At 47.2% G+C, this 21244-nt stretch overlaps 1 protein-coding gene across 1 annotated transcript in view; it reads right to left on the bottom strand.

Moving 5' to 3' along the window:
- LOC117523035 (glycine N-acyltransferase-like protein 3) overlaps positions 1-21244 on the bottom strand; it is a 35710-nt gene that overhangs the window by 13375 nt on the left and 1091 nt on the right. The window lies entirely within an intron of this gene.

Here is a 21244-nt window from a genome sequence, read left to right as displayed (position 1 = left end):
TCTCTGCAGCGCTTGTAGTCTGGGATTGTCAGAATAAAGGCTCGAGTGTTTTATTTTGTATTCACAAAAACAAAAAATTGTCTTGCTACGTTTTTAGAAGCCGGCTCAAATCACAAAAATCGATGCAAAAATAGTTGACTTTGTGAGAAAAATGTTCACGAGAGGAATTTGGAGTTTAAGAAGAAAAAGGTTTTAATTTGAAAAGTCGTCAAAGAAAGTTAAATGCGCCTGCGCATTTAACTTTACAAAAGTTGAAAAAGTTATTTGGAGAAAAAAGGAAAAGTAATTTCTTGTTGGCGTGCACAAACAAGGAATAAGTCTTAAGCAGCACGTGGTTGCAGACAAAGGGTCGTAAAATTGTGGAACGGCGAGGCAGCGTCTCAAGACCCAGGAAAAAGAAGAGAAGAGGAGCAGAAGAGAAGAGCCATGTGAAAAAGTAAGAGCGTAAGAGGCCGATTCCCAGGGGACACAGGCTTTTAAAGGGTTAAAGGCTTCACCCCTAAGAATTCTGGGTACTGTAGTTCTTTCTGTGTTTCTTTGTCTAGTTTTCTAATAAATCAGCGTCTGCACCTAGATCCCGCTTTAAAACCAAGCATGTCCTGTATTGCAAAACTCTAGAAAACAAGGTTTCCCTGGAGATACCACACAACACAATTATATGAAAAACACACTTGATAAACTTCCTACAGTCTATAATCCAAGTACAAAATACCAGATATATGTAAATGTTGTTGTGAAAGTGTAGTGACACGAACCCACAACAGGGGGCGCAAATGAACGGTCAATAGATGAGCCAAAAGGTAACAATTTAATGTTGTGAAACGTGCACAACGAACATACAGACAATCTCAGAATATAATTACAGTCAAATTACAAAGGTGACGTGTGGGCAGGCTCGAGGATAGAAGACGTCTGTCCTGAGAAGAGCCGGAACCACACGATTTCCGCCCCCACAGAACCTGGTGAATACTGGAGCCGCCAAGTCCCGAATTCCCAGGTGATCACCGACTGTCTGGATCTGGTACTGCTGGCGAAGAACAAAGACAGTCAAGTGTGGGTGTGTATACACCCAGTAACAACAGCGGTGGGAATGCCACCTCCACCTCTCACTCAATATGTTGCAGAGTACCGCAGTGATTCCTCAGGGGAAAAGAGTGCCGTCCTGCACTCACTCAGCCTCCACAGAAAAAGGAACCGGTACTCCTGCAAACACTCACAATATACAGATATATTGCAAAAGACACAAACGGCTGAGGATATTACCTCCAATGAAGTATGATATCTCGGCGATGAGGTGGAGATGACGTCTGGTCTTTATGGAGTGCGATGATGAAGAATGTGTGACAGCTGTCAGGAATTAATGAGTGACAGCTGTCGCTCCCGGCTGTGTCCGTGGCGGCAGCGCCCTCTCGTGCCTGAAGCCCGCACTTCAGGCAGGGCACCCTTTGGTGGTGGGCCAGCAGTACATCCTCTTCTGGCGGCCCACACAACAAATGTCATGTGTAAGGTTAAATGGTCACATGTTTCTTTTTCTTTTCTTTTTTTTCTGTTACAACAATAAAATGCTTTTTTAAAACGTGGTTACAATTTATAATACTATACAAGTCAGGCATATGTCCTTCCCCAATTCATCCAACAGAGGTCACTCCTGTTCCATGGACTGGAAGGGACTGGGTTTTGGATTTCATCACAAAATGTGAACGTGGTCAATATTGGGTCGATTTTGATCAGAAAAACTGGACTGTGATCAACAAGTTGATGGCAATTCTTCAGTGAGATGGTTTTTCTTGAATCTGGTTGTAAAAACATATTTTTAGGACTTTTGGGGGCAGATGTTATGTGTCGGACGCAGCCCGGAGAACCGACCAGCGTTTGAAGGACCCAGTATAAAATAAGCAGAGCACGGTACAAAGGATAACAGAGTTTAATGAACATAACAGTGCTGTGAAAAAATATAAAAGTGCGCGGTCTGGCGTGGTGGTTTTGCGGTGCGCTCCCAGCAGCGCTAACGGTCCGGAGCCAGAACCAATTCGGACCCAAGGACCCCGCCGACACCCCCCAGGTGGCCGCGACAAACCGAGTCTGTGAAAGAAGGAATCATTATGTGAGTCCACACAACACACAGAGAGAACGCTCAAAGGTGCACAAACAGCAAACACTTCCTGGCTTAATTACTAATCAGCTTCCCACCCTGCAGGCATGGAACATCCAGTTCACAAAACTCCACTGCAGTGGAAGCTGATTACACGACCAACATACAGCTCAATATAAGGTGTGAGGGACACCACATTTACTGACTGTATAAATGTTAGTCACAAAATCTAACGTACCTCAGGAAGTGTGCTGACGAGCGTGAGACCTCACCCCCTCCTCTTTCACAGACCATGCATCAAACCTGGACGTTCTCTGCATCCACTGATGATGAGATGGCTCCCGAGACGACGATCTCACCCGTCTGGTCACAAGGTCGAGTCTCTGGCAAATACACACTGTGTACTCCAGTCTTAAATGCCACCATGTTCCAATCCATGTAGATGCACCACAGCTGTGAGTCCTGACGAGCCGCAGGTGATCAGCCTCAGGTGATCAGGGTGAGGTCCTGATAAACTCAGCTACACAGCCACTCAGTCCCAAATGCGCACCACCTGGAAGGAAAAACAAAAGACAGGACAGAAAACAGAAACAAAAGGCAGCCAGGCTGCCCCAGCCACACAACAGCAGATATGTCTTTCTGTGGTCTGTTTTTTTTTTTTATGAGAGAGGAGGTGGCACATCTGGTTTGGGATCTTGATAAGGGATTCACACTCTTGTGAAGAATGCACTTTAGAGAATCTTAAATCTTGGAAAGTTTGGGGGTTTATGAGAAAGAGCCATCCTGTGTTGGCTCGGAGGGTCTCCCTTTGACACCTGGAGATATACTAGGCCTTGCTGTGTTGAGTTTCTCCTTTTGAAGAAATTTCATTCCCCCACTCGATTCAACTTTGGGTCTCCAACGTTGAATCGCCAAGACGAGGAAAGCTGTGAAGGTTGGTGGGTGATGTCTTCCACTGGCAGTGAGGCTGTGGAAAGTGTGTCAGACTAGCAGAGTGGCTTAGGGTGACTGCTACATAACTAAAGTGGTCCGACTATGGTACCACATCATACATTTGCCTATTTATTTACACTATTCGCAGCAGGTTTGTCTAATCCAAATTCAGTAGCTCGGAGGTCTGGTCGGGTTCGATTTCTCGGTTTAAATTTGGGTTAGCTTCAATGTCTTCGGACGGTTCGGCCACACGTCTTTTTCTTCGGGCTAGCCTGGCGAGGGCTCGAGAACACCTGGTTATACCGTTTTGACGGGTGTTGTTGTATCTGCGCACCCACAGATTTAAACCGAGGGTAGTTAAGTAACCAATGATTGTGGCTACGAACAGCAGGGTGTCAGGAGTGGACCAAGCATATGATAGGGCTTGGTATGGTCTGAGATCTTGATTTCGAATCTCTTTCAAAACTTTATCTATCGGGGCCACGTTGATGACTTGAGAGCCCTCATACTGGATTTTCTCCAGTGTTTGTTGGTCTAGTTCGATAGTGGTTTGGTTATAAAAATCGGACACTTCAATGGCTCCTTCATATTGGTCGGGGTGCAGGTGGTAAAGGGATACCTCACCAATCTGGAGCGGGTGTTTTCGGGTACTGTGACCCACAAAGTCTTTCGAGGGAGTTCGACATGAGTCAATGTATCATGATGGTCGAACACTAGTAGGGCTGAATTTTCAGGGGTGCTGACTAACCAGCGTTGTCCTACTATCTCTGCCTGAGTGTCTGTGACTTGGCGTAATGGCGTGATGGTCGTTGTGCAGCAATTTTGAGAGTTTTGTAAGTATTTTGAGACCGCAGATGCCGGCGGTGTCATCTCGAATGAAGGGTTTGCTGGGACACAGATAATGGATGTCCTTAGTGACAGTGCACATTTTAAGATTGCACGGTTGCACTGAGGAACAGCAGGGTCACGAGCCAGGTCATCCTGGCAAACACAAGAAACATGGATAGAAATTTGTCTTAAAATAGTTAGAGATTTTCTTTTTCCTTCTGGCTTATAGCACAGAGCTTGAATTATCTGACTGATTCTCAGTTAGAGCGTTAGGCTGTCATCTCTTTTCCTTTTTTGTTGTTAAGGACGGAGCTTTTGATGTTAAGTGGTGGCTCACCCCCACTATAGTGGTGCTGGTGAGATCACCTTAGTTTTGTTTGTCCTGTTTAAAGGTAAAATTATTCTCTTAAATTGTCTCAATCGGTGTAACTCAATTGTTTGGGACGCGGCAAATGTCGATATTCCTTCTTTGCATCCTCTCAACCTAATGAGTGGTTTTTGGTTCTATCTGCGACTGTGGCGTCCCCAGTGAGTCCCCAGTGAGTTTTGTGAGGCTTAATTTGGTTGTTGTGTACCCACTTGAAAACTGGTTGTCTTTGACCCTTGTTGACCTTGATTTGGTATACGACGGCAGAGAGTTTGTGGGTCACCAAATACGGTCCGGTCCAACGGGGTAGCAACTTGCGAGTTAACCTGGTTGTTTTCTGGCTGGGTTGCCCGAATGAGTAGTACCACACCTTGTCCCCGACTTGTATCTCATGGTGGGACGCCTTCTGGTCGTAGTATGTTGTTCGACCTTCTGCACTTTTGTTCAAGTGTTTTTGAGCAAAGGAGAAAGTGGCTTTCAGATGTTCAGTCAGGTCAGTCATGTATTGTTGAGCCGTGTACGCTGTCGCAATGTTTGCCTCCCTTGGCTGGTACAGCAGGTGGAGGGGGAGCATCATCTGATGGCCTGTCATCATTTGAAAAGGCGAGAACCCTATCGATTCATGAGGGGTCGCCCGGATGGCCATGAGGACCAAGGGAAGTTTCACATCCCAGTCTCTGTGGTTAGCTGCCACATATTTGTGTCGGATGGTCATCACAGTTCAGTTGGCCCTTTCCACCTGTCCTGACGACTGAGGGTGGTGGCTGATGTGGAAGTTAGGCCTTTACCCCCAGCACTTGCCAGAATTGTTGCATGACTTCACTGGTGAAGTGGGTGCCTCTATCTGAGTTTATGCGGATAGGTAGTCCAAATCATGAAAAGATGTGATTCATCAACAATTAGGCTGTCGCCAAGGCTGTATCATTTGTAGCCGGTAGACATTCCAGGCATTTGGTGAAGTAACATGTGACAGTGAGGAAATATTTGTTTCCTCTTGCCGACTTTGTGAGGGGTCCTACCCAGTCAATTTGTAGATCTGACCAAGGAAAGGAAATACCTCTTTTCTGTAAGGCAAGACCAAGCAGCCTTTGATGTAATTGCTCACATCCTTCTGCATTTGTGGCCAATATGTCACCTGTCATATCGCATTGTATTTTGCTTTCATTCCTCTGTGACCTGCGCATGCTGAATCGTGCCCGTGCATCAACATCACCTCCCGGTGGTTACAAGGAACCACTGACGCAGGTGAAGAGAGATCCTCGGAAGCATAGAACAAGATGCCACGGAGCACTTGTAAGTTATCTCAGGCATGGTACAGCTGTTTCAAGTCAGGGACGGAAGCAAAATCATCCTCAGTGAGTGGGTGAACTTGAGGATCAGTGAGGGTTAGTACCATTTTGATTATGGCTGGGTCCAGAGCCTATAGTGAAGCCAGGTCGGCGTCGGAGAAAGCTGGAGTGGCCGAGGCTGTTGTGGGGACGGGGACTGTGGCAGGGTCTGCGGCAGCAGTCCTGGCACGAGTCACCACGGACACAGCATGGGTGGGTGGCGGGGCAAAAATGCCTCATCGAATGGCCACAGCGTGCCGTCCAGAGCGCCTTGCTTGGCTAGTGTGTCAACCAAGTCATTAAATTCTTTGTCTTGGCTTGGTGTTCAGGAGTGACCTGCCCGGACGACTGTTTCATGGTGAAAATAAGCAGCCGTCCATGTATGCAGTGATCATGCCTCGGCAGGCATCGTGGTCAAAGTAATGGTGATTAGGGTTAGTTGGGTGGTGACATGTCTTCATTCAACGGGTTTGCAGCCGGTGTGTCTTCGGTGCAGCGCTGGCAAGCAGCTAACCCTGTGCCTAGCGGCCTTGTGCGTACCGGACCTCCATGTTAAAACTTTGCAGTGCCATCAACCAAGAGGCAACTCGTGAGTTTGTTACTACACCTTCTCGCAGTCTTTGACTGTTAAGGAATGTCACTGGTTGATGACTGGTTTCTACAATGACTTTTTGTCCGCCCAAATAGTTGGTGAAATGTTTCACGGCCCAGACTGTGGCTAGTAGGGCTTTTTCGCAGTCACTGAATTTAAGTTCCGGCAGTTGTAGTGTTTTGCTCCGCATATGCGACTACTCGCCTATCTTTGTCATACATCTGGTACAGTCCCGCGCTTAAGCATTGATTGGAGAATCCCACCTCTAAGTGGAATTCTTTGCTACAAGCGGGGTATGCTAGGCATGGGGCTGAGCAGAGTTTGTCTTTCAGAGCCTGCACGGCCTGTTCTTGGGGTTCACCCCATAGGAACGGCGTATCATTTTTGAGCAGGTCTGTCAGTGGTTTCACCAAATCGGCATAGTTTTCAGTGAATTGGCGGGAGTAGTTGCACACTCCCAGAAAGCTGCGCAGTTCTGTTAGGTTTGTAGGTGTTTTGATGTTAGTGATGCCTTGGACTCGTCCAACTTGTGGTTGCACTCCGTCTGGTCCGACAAGGAGACACATATAGTTGACCTTGGTCTGACACCACTGACACTTTGAGAGTGAGATTTTTGCACCAGCAGTTGTGAGTTGGCTCAGAGTGTGGTCTGTCTCAACCAAATCAATCAATCATCAACATTTATTTATAAAGCGCTTTACAGCACCGACTGGTGTCCAAGGGCTTAACATTAAAAACACAAATTCACAAAAATAAAACACATATAGAATAAAAATTTAAAACAGCACATAAAAACAGAACGTCACCTCCCCACTAAGTGTTAAAAGCCAGTTTAAATAAATAAGTCTTTAACTTAGATTTAAAAAGTGCTAGGTCAGGAATAGTATGTAACTCAAGAGGTAGCTTGTTCCACAGTCTGGGCCCAGCTACCGCGAAAGCATGGTCACACCAGCGTTTATATCTTGACCTTGGAACATCTAAGTAAAGCTGGCCAGGCGCCCTTAATGTCCTACTGTAGGTGCGCAAAGTTAAATTTCAGACAAGTGGGGAGGTGCAAGGCCATAAATAGCTTTAAAAACAAATATTAAAATTTTAAAATCAATTCTAAAATGAACTGTAAGCCAGTGGAGTGAGTACAGGATGGGCGTAATATGCTCACATCTAAAAGTGTTTGTTAAAAGACGAGCAGCAGCATTCTGCACCAATTGGAGACATGCAAGAGACGATTGATTAATGCCCGAATAAAGTGCATTACATAATCAAGTCTGGAGCTGATGAAAGCATGAATGCTGTCTCAAGATCACATCTACTGAGAAAATGCTTTATTTCAGCCAAAAGGCGAAGTTGGAAAAAACTAGCTTTGACAACAGAGCTTATCTGTTAATCAAACCTCAAACAGTTGTCAAATATCACTCCCAAATTCTTGACAGCTGGTTTTACATAGTTAGCCAAAGCACCAAAATTTGGTGTTACCACATTTGGTATGCCAGAGCGCTCAAACGCCATGATCTCCATTTTACCATCATTCAGGTAAAGCAAATTTTGGGACAGCCACTGCTTTACATCGTGAATACAATTAAATAATGATGACAAAGCATCACTCCCATTAGTCCTCACAGGCAGATAGATTTGCAGATCATCTGCATAACAATGAAAGGACAGGTTGTGCTGCGTTATAATTGACCCCAATGACAGAAGGTACAAAGAAAATAGAATCGGTCCAAGGACAGAACCCTGCGCCACACCACAAGACAGATGAGCAGTTGATGAGGAGAGGTCCCCAATCATAACAGAAAAGCAGTGGTGGGCACACTTCAGATAATCGGATAACAGATAATTATCAAAGATAATGTTTTCATTATCGGATTATCTTTTTAGACAACTTTAAAAATCATTATTGGACTAATTATCTTCTGATTAATTGTCATCCGATAACTTTTAGACCGATAACGTAGTAAACCAAGCTGAACAGCAGCAAACATTTTTAAAAATTTAAAATTAGTTGAGACTTACCTGTTGAAAGTTTCTTAAGAGATGTATAGTTCTACCCTCTACAAACAGAAGAGAGCTAGTTTCAGGAGAAACCACTCTACCCTCTGCAAGCAAAGAAGAACTGGTCACAAAAAAAAAAAAAAAATCATTTCCTTTAACACCATACTGATATGTTGGCAATATCACCCAAGTCATCCAGAGGCATACATTTTTAAGTTATGGTTCAAATTTTAACCAGACTAATTTTGGACAAGTTATTTAAAATTACTGTCATGTCTGAAGTTTTATGAAGTGAAAACATTAGATATATGTTTTACTTTTAAAGTAATGTGCTAATTTTTAAGGTTTTGTGAGCACATGCTGTGCCCAGCAGTGCATTATGGGTAATCTCAGTACGTTCACGACAGGACAAATGCATTTCAGACACTCTGTTCAGGCTCCACGGACAGCAGCATTAAACCCTTGTGCCTAAAACTCTTGTGAATATATTCTCTGGGTTTATAGACATTATTGTATTTGCATTTGTTAAATTCCACGCATCTTAAATGTAGCAGACACGGATTATCTGGAGTTTTGTTTTGGCAGGTTTTCAAGGCCTCTAGTAGCCAGGTTTTTCTCTTCCACAGTTGCTGCTAATGTCTGACTGATGAGTTCAGTCATTTCAGCAACTACGCCTTCGCGTGTGGCTCGTTGCATGTTGTGCAAGTAGTCTGGCAATATTTCGGAGGTTAGGTCAGCTAAAACCTCTTCTAAAAGCTCACCTGAGTCGTTATGACCTTGGCTTTGCAGGTCGGTAGAAGCGCTTGGTTTGTTGTCACTGGCCGTGGCCATGTTGGATTTCTGGGGTGGCGGTTAAGACAGCATTCACACCAGAGACAAAACAATAAAGAATCAACAACAAAATAATAAGATGAGCGATACTAAAAATTATTTACAGATGAACCAGCTGCAGAAGTGTGAACTGGATTAGTGAATTGACTGCAGGTGAAACCAGCAGTGGAGAATTCACACGCATGCAAAAGGAAATTTAAAAGGAGTGTTATTCGTATTATTATGTACACACACGTAGAAACTTTCCTTTGTTTAGTTATTGTGATGTAACACCAATATTCTCTGTTTAGAACTGCTATGGGTTACACTTTAGTGAAGCTTTAGCACTTTCACTTTAAAAAGAAATCACTCCTGAACAAGATGTTCTTTTAATGAGGTAGGAGAGTTATAACATTTTTTTTTTGTTATTAAATGATTTCCTGATTAATCCTAATTAAATAGGTTTGAAACTATGAAGTTCATTAGCTAGTTGTGAAAACAAGATTAAATATGTGTGTACACTTGATTAATATCAAAACAGTAGAATAAACGAGTAATATTTCCAATTAGAATTGGAGAAGTGACTTATAAGAGTTTAAAAAGATTATTATGCAAGATAAAACTTGATAATAAATGTTTCAGTTCATAGTAGTTTTTCTTTTAAGTGGTAGAGAACAGTCAAAAGACACTGGAAATTGTTTGCATGCAATACAGGCTAGCTACCAGCAGTCAGTAGGCTATCCGATTACTGTAGCATGCTATTAGGTTGTTAGTGGAAGCTAGGTTAACTGATAAGGTGCTTTAGCTGCGGTGATTAGGACCTGGGTTAATTCAATTGTCGGAGCCTCGGCAGTTGAAAGCAGCTATAACGGCCTGTTAGCACGCTATTGCCTCTGACTTTCTGATAGCTGATTAGTGTTCAATCCGGGTTAAGGGCCGTTAGCACGGCTGGAGAAGCTAGCGCGTGTTAGTCCTGTATTAGCAGACCAGGACTATTAAGCAGCTTGGAGCGGGCGCTCCAAGATGGCAACTGTTTCCATCGATCGTGTGACGTAGGGCAGATTGACGGTGGCGCGTCAAGCTGTTGATACCGTCGTGACGTCGGCGCGTCATGACAAAAATCGCACACAGAGGGGGTTTGAAGCAGGCAACGCCTCCTCTTCAAACTTTTCCACTCAACAACAATAAATTCTTAAAAACGTGCTTGCTTTTTTCACAAAATGGTGGACACGGCGGTCCTTTGGACAATGCCCTTAAGCACAAGATGGTGGACACGGGGGTCCCCCTACCTTTTCTCTCAAACAAGCTTTTGATCAGGACCTCTCCTGGTCAGGGAAGCAACCACTGGCAATCCTTTCTGGAATATAAGCTCAGTGTAACATCAGAATCTCAGCTCATGCAAATCGTGGCTGGACAATCAAAGCAGAATGTGCTGACTGACTCACAAGGTTTGTGATTTGTTAAGTAGCTAATTTAACCAGTCCCTTGGAGTCACAAATACAGTTGCAATTGCTTGTGTGGTCATACAAGATGACCACACAAGCAATTGCACCATAGGCAGGGGTCATCCAGCACCCTGTGGTGCTGGGCCAGCATCCATCCATCACACCATCAGTGGGCCCGTCCTCATGGTAGAATGTATTCCAAAATCAGACTGCAGTGTGCTGCATCAACTTCAGGCATGGCATTTCGTGGTCAGTCCAGTGCCCCATGTTGTGCAGCTGTCAGCCTTGTGAGGTGTCAACAGTGCCTCGGAAAGAGAGAAAAAGAGCAGACTCAGTTGGCTGCAGTAAATTGACAGCAGTAAAGTGTCAGGAGTAAATTGACAGGGAAGCAGAGAGAATATTAGGGTGATCCCCAGCAGGTGTTCTTTGAGCATTCATCAACTTTCCCAGTCTTTTGTTGCCCTGTCCCAACTTTTTTGAAACGTGTTGCAGGCATCCATTTAAAATGAGCAATTATTTGCACAAAAACAATAAAGTTTATCAGTTTGAACATTAAATAGCTTGTCTTTGGGGTGTATTCAAATGAATATAGGTTGAAGAGGATTTGCAAATCATTGTATTCTGTTTTGATTTACATTTTACACAACATCCCAACTTCATTGGAATAGGGGTTGTATAAGATATTGATTTTACAACTGCATTAACACAGGCTAATCTTAGGTCAGCTCTTCACCCAAATCTCAATACAACACAGAGAAACCAATCAAGGTTGTTGTGTGGGCCGCCAGAAGAGGAGGTACTGCTGGCCCACCACCAGAGAGCACCCTGCCTGAAGTGCGGGCTTCAGCCACCAGAGGGCGCTGCTGCCAAGGACACAGCCGGGGTGACAGCTGTCACTCATTATCTCAGGACAGCTGTCACCCATCTACACTTCATCAGTCCACACCATAAATACCGGACGTCATCTCCACCTCATTGCCGAAATATCATCTACCAGTAAAGGTAAAACTCTCAGCCGTTGCTTTGTCTTTTCTGACAAGTATTTGTTACACAGTGTTTGCAGTCAGTTCCGTGAGTGCTCGCAGCTGGAGGCTGAGTGTGAGAGACGTGGAGAGCTGACGTCTTCGCTCCCCATGCTATTCTGTGATAAGTACTCTCAACTGCTGCACGTACCTGTTTTCTGGATAGGAGGTGGAGGTGGGATCTCCACCAGCGTTGTTACTGGGTGTACACACACCCACCTCTGATTGTTTCTGCTCCTCGCCAGCAGTACCAGATCCGACGCTCGGAGACGGTAGCCACCTGGGGATTCGGGACTTGGCGGCTCCAGTATTCTCCTGGTTCGGTGGCGGAGGAAATTGTGTGGTTCCGGTTCTTCTCAGGACAGACATCTTCTATCCTCGAGCCTGCTCACACGTCCCCTTTGTTGATTGACTATTATCTGACATTCTGTAATCTGCTGTACTTGGTTGTGCTCATTCACAACAGTAAAAGTGTTCATATTTGACTCTTTCATTGTCCGTTCATTTACGCCCCCTGTTGTGGGTCCGTGTCACGACACTTTCGCAACAGGATATCTCAGCCACGTCATGGATCCCGAGGGGCGTCACCCATCTGTTGGACAGCTAATGGAAGAGCAGGGTGCACAGGCGTCTGCAGGAGGCGTGATTGGTGAGTTGCAGCAAATCCTCACCGCCTTTACTGCTCGGTTGGATCAGGTGACCGAGCAAAACGTCATCCTCAATCGCAGGATGGAGGCTCTCACCGCTCAGGTGGAAGCGCACGCTCAGGGCACTGCTGCAGCTCCTCCTCCTGCCGACCCGGTGCAGAATATAGACGTTCCACTGGTCGTTCAACGACCCCCCCCACCTTCCCCTGAAGCATACATAAGCCCCCCAGAGCCGTACGGGGGTTGTGTGGAGACGTGCGCAGACTTTCTTATGCAGTGTTCGCTCGTCTTTGCACAACGTCCCGTAATGTACGCGTCTGACGCCAGTAAGGTGGCTTATGTCATTAACTTGCTTCGTGGTGAGGCACGCGCTTGGGCTACGGCGCTTTGGGAGCAAAATTCACGGCTCCTTCTCACGTATGCTGGGTTTGTGAGGGAATTCAAAACGGTTTTTGATCACCCTAATAGAGGAGAGACCGCTTCAACAGTGCTGCTGTCAATGAGACAGGGGCACCGGAGCGCAGCCGCTTATGCAGTCGACTTCTGCATCGCGGCTGCGAGGTCCGGCTGGAATAACGCTGCGCTCCGCACCACCTTCGTAAACGGACTGTCGTCGGTCCTGAAGGAGCACCTGGTAGCTAAGGACGAACCGCGAGATTTAGATGGGCTTATTGATCTCGTTATACGGTTAGACAATCGGTTAGAGGAACGCCGTCGGGAGCGAGACGAAGGACGTGGCCGGGCACGCGCCGTCCCTCTCCCTTCCGGTTCCGAACGGGTTCCGCCCTCCCCACGCTCCACGGCCTCAACGCTTCGTGGGGTCACAGCTCCCCCTGCTGACGAAGCTATGGACATGAGCAGGGCCACATTTAGACCACCTAACAGACAGAGGAGGCTGGCCCGTGGGGCATGTTTTGTCTGCGGCTCGACTGAGCATCAATTACGAGACTGCCCCAATCGGTTAAACACCAACGCACACCCCTAGAAACTGGGCTTAGGGTGGGCCAAGACATTCACGTGGGACACACACATATTTCCACATGACTCCCAGTTACAATCCTGAGCGGGGATTTAACCCTTCTAGCCCCAGCACTGGTGGACACGGGGTCAGAAGGGAATCTGCTAGACAGCAGATGGGCTAGGGAGGTAGGGCTCCCTCTGGTGGCGCTTCCTTCGCCATTGCAGGTGCGGGCACTAGATGGCACCCTTCTCCCTATAATCACACACAAGACACATCCTGTAACTCTGGTAGTGGAAGCAGCAATCTTCCATTCCAGCTTATTAATTAATCAAAAACCCAGACAGAGCTTTAATTCATTTGAAAGCTTGACTCTTAGTCTTGTCCATCCAAATTGGAAGTCCCAAAAACCAGTTTTATTTGTTATTATCTATCGTCCACCTGGTCATTACTGTGAGTTTCTCTGTGAATTTTCAGACCTTTTGTCTGACTTAGTGCTTAGCTCAGATAAGATAATTATAGTGGGCGATTTTAACATCCACACAGATGCTGAGAATGACAGCCTCAACACTGCATTTAATCTATTATTAGACTCTATTGGCTTTGCTCAAAAAGTAAATGAGTCCACCCACCACTTTAATCATATCTTAGATCTTGTTCTGACTTATGGTATGGAAATAGAAGACTTAACAGTATTCCCTGAAAACTCCCTTCTGTCTGATCATTTCTTAATAACATTTACATTTACTCTGATGGACTACCCAGCAGTGGGGAATAAGTTTCATTACACTAGAAGTCTTTCAGAAAGCGCTGTAACTAGGTTTAAGGATATGATTCCTTCTTTATGTTCTCTAATGCCATATACCAACACAGTGCAGAGTAGCTACCTAAACTCTGTAAGTGAGATAGAGTATCTGTCAATAGTTTTACATCCTCATTGAAGACAACTTTGGATGCTGTAGCTCCTCTAAAAAAGAGAGCTTTAAATCAGAAGTGCCTGACTCCGTGGTATAACTCACAAACTCGTAGCTTAAAGCAGATAACCCGTAAGTTGGAGAGGAAATGGCGTCTCACTAATTTAGAAGATCTTCACTTAGCCTGGAAAAAGAGTCTGTTGCTCTATAAAAAAGCCCTCCGTAAAGCTAGGACATCTTTCTACTCATCACTAATTGAAGAAAATAAGAACAACCCCAGGTTTCTTTTCAGCACTGTAGCCAGGCTGACAAAGAGTCAGAGCTCTATTGAGCTGAGTATTCCATTAACTTTAACTAGTAATGACTTCATGACTTTCTTTGCTAACAAAATTTTAACTATTAGAGAAAAAATTACTCATAACCATCCCAAAGACGTATCGTTATCTTTGGCTGCTTTCAGTGATGCCGGTATTTGGTTAGACTCTTTCTCTCCGATTGTTCTGTCTGAGTTATTTTCATTAGTTACTTCATCCAAACCATCAACATGTTTATTAGACCCCATTCCTACCAGGCTGCTCAAGGAAGCCCTACCATTATTTAATGCTTTGATCTTAAATATGATCAATCTATCTTTGTTAGTTGGCTATGTACCACAGGCTTTTAAGGTGGCAGTAATTAAACCATTACTTAAAAAGCCATCACTTGACCCAGCTATCTTAGGTAATTATAGGCCAATCTCCAACCTTCCTTTTCTCTCAAAAATTCTTGAAAGGGTAGTTGTAAAACAGCTAACTGATCATCTGCAGAGGAATGGTCTATTTGAAGAGTTTCAGTCAGGTTTTAGAATTCATCATAGTACAGAAACAGCATTAGTGAAGGTTACAAATGATCTTCTTATGGCCTCGGACAGTGGACTCATCTCTGTGCTTGTTCTGTTAGACCTCAGTGCTGCTTTTGATACTGTTGACCATAAAATTTTATTACAGAGATTAGAGCATGCCATAGGTATTAAAGGCACTGCGCTGCGGTGGTTTGAATCATATTTGTCTAATAGATTACAATTTGTTCATGTAAATGGGGAATCTGTTGTGAAAGTGTAGGAACACGGACCCATAACAGGGGGCGACAATGAACGGACAATGGAGGAATCAAATATACTGTTTTTACTGTTGTGAAAAAAGGGCACAACAAATACAACTGATAACAATAAAGAGCTTAAGTCTAATTCAAAGGTGTCGTGTGGGCAGGCTCGACGATAGGAGACGTCTGTCCAAGTCGAACCGGAACCAACCCGATCTCCGCCGCCACCGGACCCCGGGGATACTGGAGCCGCCAAGTCCCGAATTCCCAGGTGGCCACTGCCTCCGCTCGCCGGATCCGGTACTGCTGGCAGGAAACAGAAACAGTCAGGTGTGGGCGCGGCTGCACCCAGCAACACGGAGGGTGGAGAGTCCACCTCCACCTCTCGTCAGGAAAATACTGGTGAGTGCAGGAGTGTGAGTACTTATCCCAGAAGTCCACTACAATCTCCCGCTGTACCACTCACTATCTGCTTATCCAACACACAAGCAACAAGGTATTACCGTCAAGAATACAATCGGCTGAGTACGTTACCTCTTAGGTATGGCGATATTTCGGCAAATGAGGTGGAGATGCCGTCCTGCTGATATACCTCCGTCTTGATTGGGATCAGCTGTCTCTAGTGATGGATGACAGCTGTCGTCCTGGCTGCTCCTGTGAGGCGGCAGCGCCCTCTGGTGCCTGGAGCCCGCACTCCAGGCAGGGCGCCCTCTAGTGGTGGTACCTCCTCTTCAGCGGCCCACACAACAGACTCTTCTTCACAGACTAAAGTTAATTATGGAGTTCCTCAAGGTTCTGTGCTAGGACCAATTTTATTCACTTTATACATGCTTCCCTTAGGCAGTATTATTAGACGGTATTGCTTAAATTTTCATTGTTACGCAGATGATACCCAGCTTTATCTATCCATGAAGCCAGAGGACACACACCAATTAGCTAAACTGCAGGATTGTCTTACAGACATAAAGACATGGATGACCTCTAATTTCCTGCTTTTAAACTCAGATAAAACTGAAGTTATTGTACTTGGCCCCACAAATCTTAGAAACATGGTGTCTAACCAGATCCTTACTCTGGATGGCATTACCCTGACCTCTAGTAATACTGTGAGAAATCTTGGAGTCATTTTTGATCAGGATATGTCATTCAAAGCGCATATTAAACAAATATGTAGGACTGCTTTTTTGCATTTACGCAATATCTCTAAAATCAGAAAGGTCTTGTCTCAGAGTGATGCTGAAAAACTAATTCATGCATTTATTTCCTCTAGGCTGGACTACCGTAATTCATTATTATCAGGTTTTCCTAAAAGTTCCCTAAAAAGCCTTCAGTTAATTCAAAATGCTGCAGCTAGAGTACTGACGGGGACTAGAAGGAGAGAGCATATCTCACCCATATTGGCCTCTCTTCATTGGCTTCCTGTTAATTCTAGAATAGAATTTAAAATTCTTCTTCTTACTTATAAGGTTTTGAATAATCAGGTCCCATCTTATCTTAGGGACCTCGTAGTACCATATCACCCCAATAGAGCGCTTCGCTCTCAGACTGCAGGCTTACTTGTAGTTCCTAGGGTTTGTAAGAGTAGAATGGGAGGCAGAGCCTTCAGCTTTCAGGCTCCTCTCCTGTGGAACCAGCTCCCAATTCAGATCAGGGAGACAGACACCCTCTCTACTTTTAAGATTAGGCTTAAAACTTTCCTTTTTGCTAAAGCTTATAGTTAGGGCTGGATCAGGTGACCCTGAACCATCCCTTAGTTATGCTGCTATAGACGTAGACTGCTGGGGGGTTCCCATGATGCACTGTTTCTTTCTCTTTTTGCTCTGTATGCACCACTCTGCATTTAATCATTAGTGATCGATCTCTGCTCCCCTCCACAGCATGTCTTTTTCCTGGTTCTCTCCCTCAGCCCCAACCAGTCCCAGCAGAAGACTGCCCCTCCCTGAGCCTGGTTCTGCTGGAGGTTTCTTCCTGTTAAAAGGGAGTTTTTCCTTCCCACTGTAGCCAAGTGCTTGCTCACAGGGGGTCGTTTTGACCGTTGGGGTTTTACATAATTATTGTATGGCCTTGCCTTACAATATAAAGCGCCTTGGGGCAACTGTTTGTTGTGATTTGGTGCTATATAAAAAAAATGATTGATTGACTGATAGTGTCTGGGAACCACCGGGAGGAGATCGAGTTTTTTGTGACACATTCTACCTCCCGCGTGATTTTGGGCTTCCCGTGGATGTTGAAACACAATCCCCAGATTGATTGGCCATCTGGGGTGGTGGTTCCGTGGAGCAAAACCTGCCATCGGGTGTGTTTAGGATCCTCGGTTCCCCCCAGTTTACTGGCTAAGGAGGAGGTCAAAACACCCCCCAATCTGACAGCGGTGCCGGTGGAGTACCATGATCTTGCTGACATTTTCAGCAAGGATCTGGCACTCACCCTTCCCCCGCACCGTCCGTATGATTGTGCCATTGATTTGATTCCAGGCGTGGAGTTCCCGTCCAGCAGGCTGTACAACCTCTCACGACCTGAGCGCGAATCAATGGAGACCTACATCCGGGACTCATTAGCTGCTGTGCTGATCCGGAATTCCACCTCCCTGATGGGTGCAGGTTTCTTTTTTGTGGGCAAGAAAGATGGCGGACTCCATCCATGCATTGATTACAGGGGGCTGAATAACGGTTCGCAATCGATACCCGTTATCCTTGTTGGATTCCGTGTTCACCCCCCTGCATGGAGCCAAAATCTTTACAAAGTTGGATCTTAGGAATGCATATCACCTGGTTCGGATCCGGAAGGGAGACGAGTGGAAGACGGCATTCAACACCCCGTTAGGCCATTTTGAATACCTGGTCATGCCGTTCGGCCTCACTAACACCCCCGCGACGTTCCAAGCTTTGGTAAATGACGTCTTGCGGGACTTCCTGCACCGATTCGTCTTCATATATCTGGACGATATACTCATTTTATCTCCGGACCCTGAGACCCATGTCCAGCATGTACGTCAGGTCCTGCAGCGGTTGTTGGAGAACCGGCTGTTTGTGAAGGGTGAGAAGTGCGAGTTCCACCGCACCTCTTTGTCCTTCTTGGGGTTTATCATCTCCTCCAACTCCGTCGCCCCTGATCCGGCCAAGGTTGCGGCGGTGAGAGACTGGCCCCAACCAACAAGCTGTAGGAAACTGCAACAGTTCCTCGGCTTTGCAAATTTCTACAGGAGGTTCATTATTGGTTACAGTCAGGTAGTTAGCCCCCTGACAGCCCTGACCTCCTCCAAAATCCCCTTCACCTGGTCGGATCGGTGTGAAGCCGCATTCAAATTGTTGAAACAACGGTTCTCGACTGCACCAGTTCTGGTGCAGCCCGACCCTAGCTGCCAGTTCGTGGTTGAAGTGGACGCCTCAGACTCAGGGATAGGAGCCGTGCTTTCCCAGAGCGGAGAGACCAATAAGGTTCTTCACCCATGTGCCTACTTTTCCCGCAGGTTGACCCCGGCTGAAAGGAACTATGACGTCGGCAATCGGGAACTCCTTGCGGTGAAAGAGGCTCTTGAGGAGTGGAGACACCTGTTGGAGGGAGCGTCGGTGCCGTTCACGGTTTTCACTGACCATCGGAACCTGGAGTATATCAGGACCGCCAAGCGGCTGAACCCCAGGCAAGCCCGCTGGTCACTGTTCTTCGGCCGTTTTGACTTCCGGATCACCTATCGCCCCGGGACCAAAAACCAGAGATCGGATGCCTTGTCCCGGGTGCACGAAGATGAAGTCAAAACAGAGCTGTCGGATCCACTGGAGCCCATCATTCCAGAGTCCACTATCGTGGCAACCCTCACCTGGGACGTGGAGAAGACCGTCCAGGAGGCCCTGGAACGGAGCCTGGACCCCGGAACCGGGCCGAGGAACAGACTCTACGTCCCACCAGAAGCCAGAGCTGCGGTTTTGGACTTCTGTCACGGGTCCAAGCTCTCCTGCCATCCAGGGGTGCAAAGGACCGTGGCAGTGGTCCGGCAGCGCTTCTGGTGGGCGTCTATGGAGGCCGACGTCCGGGAGTATATCCAGGCCTGCACCACCTGTGCCAGGGGCAAGGCTGACCATAAGAAGACCCAAGGGCTTCTCCAGCCACTGCCTGTGCCTCATCGCCCCTGGTCCCACATCGGCCTGGATTTCGTCACAGGCCTCCCGCCGTCCCAGGGCAACACCACCATCCTCACGATAGTGGACCGATTCTCCAAGGCGGCCCACTTCGTGGCCCTCCCGAAGCTCCCTACAGCCCAGGAGACTGCTGACCTCCTGGTCCACCACGTCGTCCGTCTGCATGGGATACCAACAGACATTGTCTCAGATCATGGTCCCCAGTTTTCCTCTCAAGTCTGGAGGAGTTTCTGCAGAGAACTGGGGGCCACCATGAGCCTCTCGTCCGGGTACCACCCACAGACGAACGGACAGGTAGAACGGGCCAACCAAGAGCTGGAACAGACCCTTCGCTGTGTGACATCCGCGCATCCGACGGCCTGGAGTAACCATCTGGCCTGGATCGAGTATGCCCATAACAGCCAGGTGTCTTCTGCCACCGGCCTCTCCCCGTTTGAGGTATGTCTGGGGTACCAGCCCCCCTTGTTTCCCGTAGTAGAGGGGGAGGTCGGTGTGCCCTCTGTCCAGGCCCACCTGTGGAGGTGCCGTCGGGTGTGGCGCACCGCTGTTCTGCCTTGTTGAAGGCCCGGACCCATGCAGACTGCCGGCAGTCCCCGGCCCCTGCATACCAGCCCGGGCAGGAGGTGTGGCTATCCACAAAGGACATCCCCCTCCAAGTGGACTCACCCAAATTAAAGGAGCGATACATAGGACCATTCAAGATCCTCAAGATCCTCAGTCCTGCCGCAGCGAAGCTCCAACTCCTGGCTTCGCTGCGGATCCACCCCGTTTTCCATGTCTCCAGACTGAAACCGTACCACACCTCACCCCTCTGTGCTCCCGGTCTGGCGCTGCCTCCTGCCCGCATCATTGACGGGGAGCCGGCTTGGACCATGCGCCGGCTCCTGGACGTCCGCCGGATGGGCCGGGGGTTCCAGTATCTGGTGGACTGGGAGTGGTATGGACCCGAAGAACACTCCTGGGTAAAAAGGAGCTTCATGCTGGACCCGGCCCTTCTGGCCCATTTGTACCGCCGCCACCCGGACAAACCTGGTCGGGCGCCAGGAAGCGCCCGTTGAGGGGGGGTCCTGTTGTGTGGGCGGCCAGAAGAGGAGGTACTGCTGGCCCACCACCAGAGGGCGCCCTGCCTGAAGTGCGGGCTTCAGGCACCAGAGGGCACTGCCGCCAAGGACACAGCCGGGGTGACAGCTGTCACTCATTATCTCAGGACAGCTGTCACCCATCTACACTTCATCAGTCCACACCATAAATACCGGACGTCATCTCCACCTCGTTGCCGAGATATCATCTACCAGTAAAGGTAAACCTCTCAGCCGTTGCTTTTGTCTTTTCTGACAAGTGTTTGTTACACAGTGTTTGCAGTCAGTTCCGTGAGTGCTCGCAGCTGGAGGCTGAGTGTGAGAGACGTGGAGAGCTGACGTCTTCGCTCCCCACGCTATTCTGTGATAAGTACTCTCAACTGCTGCACGTACCTGTTTTCTGGATAGGAGGTGGAGGTGGGATCTCCACCAGCGTTGTTACTGGGTGTACACACACCCACCTCTGATTGTTTCTGCTCCTCACCAGCAGTACCAGACGGTGGCCACCTGGGGATTCGGGACTTGGCGGCTCCAGTATTCTCCTGGTTCGGTGGCGGAGGAAATCGTGTGGTTCCGGTTCTTCTCAGGACAGACGTCTTCTATCCTCGAGCCTGCCCACACGTCCCCTTTGTTGATTGACTATTATCTGACATTCTGTAATCTGCTGTACTTGGTTGTGCTCATTCACAACAGTAAAAGTGTTCATATTTGAGTCTTTCATTGTCCGTTCATTTACGCCCCCTGTTGTGGGTCCGTGTCACGACACTTTCCCAACAAAGGTCAAACATTGAACTCTAACCACATAGCCCTGTATGAAGGATCATCAATGAAGCCCATGCTTTTAAAGAGCCTGTAGGAGACCTCATTGTCGTCCACTACAAAGCAGTAGACAGGATATCCCTGAGCATGGACTCTCCTGGCCATGGTGCAGATCATAATTTTGGCATAACCTTTGCCTCTGTGCTCAGGCACAGTGTACAACATACCCAAGGCACAGTAATCATACAGCAGAATCCACGAC

Source organism: Thalassophryne amazonica, chromosome 13 (genome assembly GCF_902500255.1).
Source record: "Thalassophryne amazonica chromosome 13, fThaAma1.1, whole genome shotgun sequence".
In the NCBI taxonomy this organism is placed as follows: Eukaryota; Metazoa; Chordata; class Actinopteri; order Batrachoidiformes; family Batrachoididae; genus Thalassophryne; species Thalassophryne amazonica.
Note: the sequence above shows the minus strand (reverse complement) of the source record. Positions and strands in the feature narration are given on the sequence as shown.